General features: G+C 42.0%; 1 pseudogene; it reads right to left on the minus strand.

The window, feature by feature from the left end:
* Positions 1–1,445, minus strand: part of LOC139764656 (peptidylglycine alpha-amidating monooxygenase-like) — a 30,520-nt pseudogene extending 29,075 nt beyond the window's left edge.
* Positions 1,446–9,490: the final 8,045 nt, after the last annotated feature.

A 9,490-nucleotide genomic window follows, 5' to 3' on the forward strand; every position in this document is an offset into this window, starting at 1 on the left:
GACTCCCCATCCATTATCCTTGAACTGTCTTGTGAATCTCAGGTCAGCAGTTGTATAACACAGCACCCTTCCATTCTCTCGGTCTGCCACACACACCTCTCCCCTGTCCTCAGCAAGTGTCAGTGCATGAGGAATGACAAATGTTCCTTCACGACTTTGTTTTCCATACTGTAACAGAAGTTTTCCATCAGCAGAATATTTGATGATTCGAGAATTACAGTAGCCATCAGAGACAAAAAACTCTCCACTAGTCAAAACAGCAACTCCCGTTGGCTTGCAAAAATGATCATCATCTTTTCCAGACACAAACCTTGTGCCAAGCTTTAGTAGTGGCTGTCCCTGACCATATTCTGCAGGGAACTTCAAAACTTGATGGAGTCCCACATCAGTAACCCAGATGTTGTCATCCTTATCCAAAGTCAAACCATGAGGCATGAAGAAATAGTTTTCTCCCCACTTGTGTAAGATTTGTCCAGTGTCCTTATTCAAATGTATTAGAGTTGGCTGAGAAATAGCATTATCTTTGTCCCGAAGGTCATTACCAATAAAAGTTGAACCATCCCATGACCGTTCACCTCGATGGAAAACAACCACATCACCATGGGAGTCTAAGGCAACTGCAGCCACCTGGCCATACTCAACTTCTTTTTGACCCCATTTTGGTATTACATGATACGCTGAAGCTTTCAGTTGTTTTTCCTTTCTTAATGTTTCATTCAAAACAGGTTGCTGGGAGTTTTGAGGCTTCTGCTGTGTTTGAAATCTATGTGGTGACAGGAATTCACCAGTATCCTCATATTCACCAAAGGCTGCAGTTTTTGTTTGGTATCTACTATCTCTGAACCCTCCAACATCAGGACTAGGAGAAAGCCAGGCCCTGCTTGACTGTCTTAAACGCTCGGGTATGCCTTCATCTCCATAGTCATATATATAGTCCAAGCCTAGTTGAGGATTTTTGCGAGAATGTGCCTTCTTCTCTAGTTCATTGATCCATCAGCTACAGTTTTGTACAGGAATGCCTTCTCTTTGTGCTTGTTCTGACCATGTGCATGTTCCTCCAGGAGGGGATTTGGAGGTAAAGGCACATCACTATCAGCAGGAAGGTTAACAGTGACTGAAGGAAAAAGTTCACCCCCACAGCCCCCACTTTCTGATCCTTTGTCTCGGTTCGTGTAATACATTAAGTATAGATTACACATCTCATCATCTGCTGTGCTACCTATCACTGTGTGCCTGCTGCGGGTGGTTGAGTTCCAGGTGCAACGTGCATGCAGTATTTCAGTGGTCTTAACATGATATATTTGAGACATTGGGTAGAATGCTTGTGGCCATTGTGGGTTACCCTTGGCTATCTCTGTATATGCTTTTGTCACTGGGTCAAACATGTATCCTGAGATGACCAAGCCCAGAATGTGTGCATGAACACGATAAGCAAACAGGTAATATATATAAGTATATATATATATATATATATATATATATATATATATATATATATATATATATATATATATATATATATATATATATATATATATATATATATTATTATTATTATCTATTTTAATTTGTCGCTGTCTCCCGCGTTTGCGAGGTAGCGCAAGGAAACAGACGAAAGAAATGGCCCAACCCACCCCCATACACATGTATATATATACACGTCCACACACGCAAATATACATACCCATACATCTCAATGTACACATACATATACACACACAGACACAAATTTACACACATGCACACAATTCACACTGTCTGCCTTTATTCATTCAAATCCCCAGCTCGCCACACATGGAATAACATCCCCCTCCCCCCTCATGTATGCGAGGTAGCTCTAGGAAAAGACCACAAAGGCCCCATTCGTTCACACTCAGTCTCTAGCTGTCATGCAATAATGCCCGAAACCATAGCTCCCTTTCCACATCCAGGCCCCACACAACTTGCCATGGTTTACCCCAGACGCTTCACATGCCCTGATTCAATCCATTGACAACATGTCGACCCCGGTATACCACACCAATCCAATTCACTCTATTCCTTGCCCGCCTTTCACCCTCCTACATGTTCAGGCCCCGATCACTCAAAATCGCATGTTTACTAAATGGTGTCCTATATATATACAAACGGGAAAATCGGTGATTGGGGGTAATGAGGAGGTAATAACAAGTAGTTCTGAGGAGATTGAGTAAGAGGAGATTGAGTGAGTATTTCTAAGGTTTATTGAATATGTTTGATGATAGAGTGGCAGAGGTAGGGTGTTTTGGTTAAGGTGGTGTGCGAATTTTGAGGTTCAGGGAGAATGATTTGAGACACAGAGAAATGGTAGTGAAAGTTTTGCAGAATAAGTAAGCTGGCAAGGCCGCTGGCTTGGATGTCACCACAGTGGCATCTATTTAAAAAGGTGGTGACTGTGTTGTTCAGTGGTTTGTTAGGATATTCAATGGATGTATGGCTCATGGTGAAGTGCCTCAGGATTGGCGGAATGAATGCATGGTATTGACTGAGAGGGTGGAGGCATGTACAGGCATGTTTGGAGAAAAGCAGTATGGTTTCAGAAAAGGTAGAGGATGTGTGGATCAAGTGTTTCCTTTGAAGAATGAATGTGATAAATGCTTAGAAAAGCAAATGGATTTGTATGTAGCACTAATGAATCTATAGAAGGCATACGATAGAGCTTATAGACATGCTCTGTGGAAGGTATCAAGAGTGTATGGTTTGGGAGGCAAGTTGTTAGAAGCAGTGAAAAGTTTTTATCGAGGATATAAGGCATGTGTACGAGTAGGAAGAAAGGAAAGTGATTGGTTCTCAGTGAATGTCGGTTTGCGGTAGGTGTGCGTGATGTCTCCATGGTTGTTTAATTTGTTTATGGATGGTGTTGTTAAGAAGATAAAGGTAAGAGTTTTGGATAGAGGGGCAAGTACGCAGTCCGTTGTGGATGAGAGGGCTTAGGAAGTGAGACAGATGTTGTTTGCTGATGATACAGCGCTGGTGGCTGATTCAGGCTACAAAGTGCAGAAGCTGGTGACTGAATTTGGTACAGTCCATGAAAGAAGAAAGCTGAGAGTGAATGTGAATAAAAGTAATGTTATTAGATACAGGAAGGTCGAGTGAAAAGTCAATTGGGAGGTAATTTTGGAGGGAGAAAAACTGGAGGATATGAAGTGTTTTAGATATCTTGGTGGATATGTTAGCGGATGGAACAATGGAAGTGGAAGTGAGTCACAGGGTGGGGGAGTGGGTAAATGTTCTGGGAGCGTTGAAGAATGTGTGGAAAGCAAAAACATTGTCTCGAAAAACAAAATTGGGTATGTTTGAAGGAATAGTGGATTCAACAATGTTTTATGGATGCGAAGCGTGGGCTACAGATGTTTCTGTGGAGTAGGGTGGATGTCTTGGAAATGAGATGTTTGAGGATATTGTGCGGTGTGAAGTGGCTTGATCGAGTAAGTAATGGAAGGGTAAGAGAGATGTGTGGTAATAAAAAGAGTGTAGTTGAGAGATCAGAAGAGGGTGTGTTGAAACAGTTTGGTCACATAAAGAGAATGAGAGAGGAAAGATTGACGAAGAGGATATGTTTGTCAGAGGTGGAGGGAACGAGAAGAAGAGGGAGAACAAATTGGAGATGAAGTGAAAAAGATATATATATTACTTTATATTCACTTTCCTTTGTCGCTGTCTCCCGCGTTGGCGAGGTAGTACAAGGAAACCGACGAAAGAATGGACCAACCCACCCACAAACACATGTAAATGCATGAACGTCCACACGCACGCATATACATACCTATACATTTCAACGTATACATATATATATATATATGTATTTTTTTTTTTTTTTTTCTTTTTATACTTTGTCGCTGTCTCCCGCGTTTGCGAGGTAGCGCAAGGAAACAGACGAAAGAAATGGCCCAACCCTCCCCATACACATGTACATACACACGTCCACACACGCAAATATACACACCTACACAGCTTTCCATGGTTTACCCCGGACGCTTCACATGCCTTGATTCAATCCACTGACAGCACGTCAACCCCTGTATACCACATCGCTCCAATTCACTCTATTCCTTGCCCTCCTTTCACCCTCCTGCATGTTCAGGCCCCGATCACACAAAATCCTTTTCACTCCATCTTTCCACCTCCAATTTGGTCTCCCTCTTCTCCTCGTTCCCTCCACCTCCGACACATATATCCTCTTGGTCAATCTTTCCTCATTCATTCTCTCCATGTGCCCAAACCACTTCAAAACACCCTCTTCTGCTCTCTCAACCACGCTCTTTTTATTTCCACACATCTCTCTTACCCTTATGTTACTTACTCGATCAAACCACCTCACACCACATATTGTCCTCAAACATCTCATTTCCAGCACATCCATCCTCCTGCGCACAACTCTATCCATAGCCCACGCCTCGCAACCATACAACATTGTTGGAACTACTATTCCTTCAAACATACCCATTTTTGCTTTCCGGGATAATGTTCTCGACTTCCACACATTTTTCAAGGCTCCCAAAATTTTCGCCCCCTCCCCCACCCTATGATCCACTTCCGCTTCCATGGTTCCATCCGCTGACAGATCCACTCCCAGATATCTAAAACACTTCACTTCCTCCAGTTTTTCTCCATTCAAACTCACCTCCCAATTGACTTGACCCCCAACCCTACTGTACCTAATAACCTTGCTCTTATTCACATTTACTCTTAACTTTCTTCTTCCACACACTTTACCAAACTCCGTCACCAGCTTCTGCAGTTTCTCACAAGAATCCGCCACCAGCGCTGTATCATCAGCGAACAACAACTGACTCACTTCCCAAGCTCTCTCATCCCCAACAGACTTCATACTTGCCCCTCTTTCCAAGACTCTTGCATTTACCTCCCTAACAACCCCATCCATAAACAAATTAAACAACCATGGAGACATCACACACCCCTGCCGCAAACCTACATTCACTGATGGATTGCGCAAAAGATGCTTGTGGCATGAGAAGAGTGGGAGGTGGGCTGTTTAGAAAGGGTAGTGAGTGGTGGGATGAAGAAGTAAGAGTATTAGTGAAAGAGAAGAGAGAGGCATTTGGACGATTTTTGCAGGGAAAAAATGCAATTGAGTGGGAGAAGTATAAAAGAAAGAGACAGGAGGTCAAGAGAAAGGTGCAAGAGGTGAAAAAGAGGGCAAATGAGAGTTGGGGTGAGAGACTATCAGTAAATTTTAGGGAGAATAAAAAGATGTTCTGGAAGGAGGTAAATAGGGTGCGTAAGACAAGGGAGCAAATGGGAACTTCAGTGAAGGGCGTAAATGGGGAGGTGATAACAAGTAGTGGTGATGTGAGAAGGAGATGGAATGAGTATTTTGAAGGTTTGTTGAATGTGTCTGATGACAGAGTGGCAGATATAGGGTGTTTGGGTCGAGGTGGTGTGCAAAGTGAGAGGGTTAGGGAAAATGATTTGGTAAACAGAGAAGAGGTAGTAAAAGCTTTGCGGAAGATGAAAGCCGGCAAGGCAGCAGGTTTGGATGGTATTGCAGTGGAATTTATTAAAAAAGGGGGTGACTGTATTGTTGACTGGTTGGTAAGGTTATTTAATGTATGTATGACTCATGGTGAGGTGCCTGAGGATTGGCGGAATGCGAGCGTAGTGCCATTGTACAAAGGCAAAGGGGATAAGAGTGAGTGCTCAAATTACAGAGGTATAAGTTTGTTGAGTATTCCTGGTAAATTATATGGGAGGGTATTGATTGAGAGGGTGAAGGCATGTACAGAGCATCAGATTGGATAAGAGCAGTGTGGTTTCAGAAGTGGTAGAGGATGTGTGGATCAGGTGTTTGCTTTGAAGAATGTATGTGAGAAATACTTAGAAAAGCAAATGGATTTGTATGTAGCATTTATGGATCTGGAGAAGGCATATGATAGAGTTGATAGAGATGCTCTGTGGAAGGTATTAAGAATATATGGTGTGGGAGGCAAGTTGTTAGAAGCAGTGAAAAGTTTTTATCGAGGATATATGTATATATATATATATATATATATATATATATATATATATATATATATATATATATATATATATATATATATATATATATATATATATATATATATATATATATATATATATATATATATATATATATATATATATATATATATATATATATATATATATATATATATATATATATATATATAAAAAAAAAAAAATATATATATATATATATATATATATATATATCCCTGGGGATAGGGGGGAAAGGACACTTTCCACGCATTCCTCACGTGGTGTAGAAGCCGACTAAAGGGGACGGGAGGGGGGGGCCAGAAACCCTCTCCTCCTTGTATTTTAACTTTCTAAAAGGGGAAACAGAAGGAGTCAAGCGAGGAGTGCTCATCCTCCTCGAGGGCTCAGATTGGGGTGTCTAAATGTGTGTGGATGTAACCAAGATGAGAAAAAAAGGAGAGATAAGAAGTATGTTTGAGGAAAGGAACTTGGATGTTTTGGCTCTGAGTGAAACGAAGCTCAAGGGTAAAGGGGAAGAGTGGTTTGGGAATGTCTTGGGAGTAAAGTCAGGGGTTAGTGAAAGGACAAGAGCAAGGGAAGGAGTAGCACTACTCCTGAATCAGGAGTTGTGGGAGTATGTGATAGAGTGTAAGAAAGTAAATTCTCGATTGATATGGGTAAAACTGAAAGTTGATGGAGAGAGATGGGTGATTTTTGGTGCATATGCACCTGGGCATGAGAAGAAAGGTCATGAGAGGCAAGTGTTTTGGGAGAAGCTGAATGAGTGTGTTAGTGGTTTTTGATGCACAAGGCCGGGTTATAGTGATGGGTGGTTTGAATGCAAAGGTGAGAAATTTGGCAGTTGAGGGAATACTTGGTATACATGGAGTGTTCAGTGTTGTAAATGGAAATGGTGAAGAGCTTGTAGATTTATGTGCTGAAAAGGACTGGTGATTGGGAATACCTGGTTTAAAAAGCGAGATATACATAAGTATACGTATGTATGTAGGAGAGACGGCCAGAGAGCGTTATTGGATTACGTGTCAATTGATAGACGCACGAAAGAGAGACTTTTGGATATTAATGTGCTGAGAGGTGCAACTGGAGGGGTGTCTGATCATTATCTTGTGGAGGCAAAGGTGAAGATTTGTGGGGGTTTTCAGAAAAGAAGAGAGAATGTTGGGGTGAAGAGAGTGGTGAGAGTAAGTAAGCTTGGGAAGGAGACTTGTGTGGGGAAGTACCAGGAGAGACTGGGTACAGAATGGAAAAAGGTGAGAACAAAGGAGGTAAGGGGAGTTGGGGAGGAATGAGATGTATTTAGGGAAGCAGTGATGGCTTGCGCAAAAGATGCTTGTGCCATGAGAAGCGTGGGTAGTGGGCTGATTTGAAAAGGTAGTGAGTGGTGGGATGAAGAGGTAAGATTATTAGTGAAAGGGAAGAGAGAGGCATTTGGACGATTTTTGCAGGGAAAAATGCAAATGAGTGGGAGTGGTATAAAAGAAAGATACAGGAGGTCAAGAGAAAGGTGAAAGAGGTGAAAAAGAGGGCAAATGAGAGTTGGGGTGAGAGAGTATCATTGAATTTCAGGGAGAATAAAAAGATGTTTTGGAAGGAGGTAAATAAAGTGCGTAAGACAAGGAAGCAAATGGGAACTTCAGTGAAGGGCGAAAATGGGGAGGTGATAACAAGTAGTGGTGATGTGAGAAGGAGATGGAGTGAGTATTTTGAAGGTTTGTTGAATGTGTTTGATGATAGAGTGTCAGATATAGGGTGTTTTGGTCGAGGTGGTGTTCAAAGTGAGAGGGTTAGGGAAAATGATTTGGTAAATAGAGAAGAGGTAGTAAAAGCGTTACGGAAGATGAAAGCCGGCAAGGCAGCAGGTTTGGATGGTATTGCAGAGGAATGTATTAAAAAAGGGGGTGACTGTATTGATGACTGGTTGGTAAGGTTATCTAATGTGTGCATGATTCATGGTGAGGTGCCTGAGGATTGGCGGAATGCTTGCATAGTGCCATTGTACAAAGGCAAAGGTGATAAGAGTGAGTGCTCAGATTACAGCGGTATAATTTTGTTGAGTATTCATGGTAAATTATATGGGAGGGTATTGATTGAGAGGGTGAAGGCATGTACAGAGCATCAGATCAGGGAAGAGCAGTGTGGTTTCATAAGTGGTAGAGGATGTGTGGATCAGGTGTTTGCTTTGAAAAATGTATGTGAGAAATACTTAGAAAAACAAATGGATTTGCATGTAGCATTTATGGATCTGGAGAAGGCATATGAATGAGTTGATTGAGATGCTCTGTGGAAGGTTTTAAGAATATATGGTATGGGAGGCAAGTTGTTAGAAGAAGTAAAAAGTTTTTATCGAGGATGTAAGGCATGTGTACGTGTAGGAAAAGAAGAAAGTGATTGGTTCTCAGAGAATGTAGGTTCGCGGCAGGGGTGTGTGATGTCTCCGAGGTTGTTCAATTTGTTTATGGAAGGGGTTGTTAGGAGGTGAATGCAAGAGTTTTGGAAAGAGGGGCAAGTATGCAGTCTCTTGTGGATGAGGGAGCTTGGTAAGTGAGTCAGTTGTTGTTCGCTGATGATACAGCGCTGGTGGCTGATTCATGTAAGAAACTGCAGAAGCTTATGACAGAGTTTGGTAAAGTGTGTGAAAGAAGAAAGTTAAGAGTAAATGTGAATAAGAGCAAGGTTATTAGAGTTGAGGGTCAAGTCAATTGGGAGGTAAGTTTGAATGGAGAAAAACTGGAGGAAATAAATTGTTTTAGATATCTAGGAATGGATCTGGCAACGGATGGAACCATGGAATCGGAAGTGAATCATAGGGTGGGGGAGGGGGCGAAAATTCTGGGAGCCTTGAAGAATGTTTGGAAGTACAGAACATTATCTCGGAAAGCAAAAATGGGTATGTTTGAAGGAATAGTGGTTCCAACAATGTTGTATGGTTGCGAGGCGTGGGCTATGGATACAGTTGTGCGGAGGAGGGTGGATGTGCTGCAAAATGAGATGCTTGAGGACAATATGTGGTGTGAGGTGGTTTGATCAAGTAAGTAATGTAAGGGTAAGAGAGCTGTGTGGAAATAAGAAGAGTGTGGTTGAGAGAGCAGAAGAGTGTGTTTTGAAATGGTCTGGTCACATGGAGAGAATGAGTGAGGAAAGATTGACCAAGAGGATATATGTGTCAGAGGTGGAGGGAACGAGGAGAAGTGGGAGGCCGAATTTTAGGTGGAAAGATGGAGTGAAAAAGATTTTGAGTGATCGGGGCCTGATCATGCAGGAGGGTGAAAGGCGTGCAAGAAATAGAATGAATTGGAACGATGTGGTATAACGGGGTCGAAGTGCATTCAATGGATTGAACCAGGGCATGTGAAGCGTCTGGGGTAAACCATGGAAAGTTGTGTGGGGCCTGGATGTGGAAGTGAGCTGTGGTTTCGGTGCATTATTACATGATAGCTAGAGAATGAGTGTGAACGAATAGGGCCTTTGG

This window comes from Panulirus ornatus, chromosome 4 (assembly GCF_036320965.1).
Source record: "Panulirus ornatus isolate Po-2019 chromosome 4, ASM3632096v1, whole genome shotgun sequence".
NCBI classification, from domain to species: Eukaryota; Metazoa; Arthropoda; class Malacostraca; order Decapoda; family Palinuridae; genus Panulirus; species Panulirus ornatus.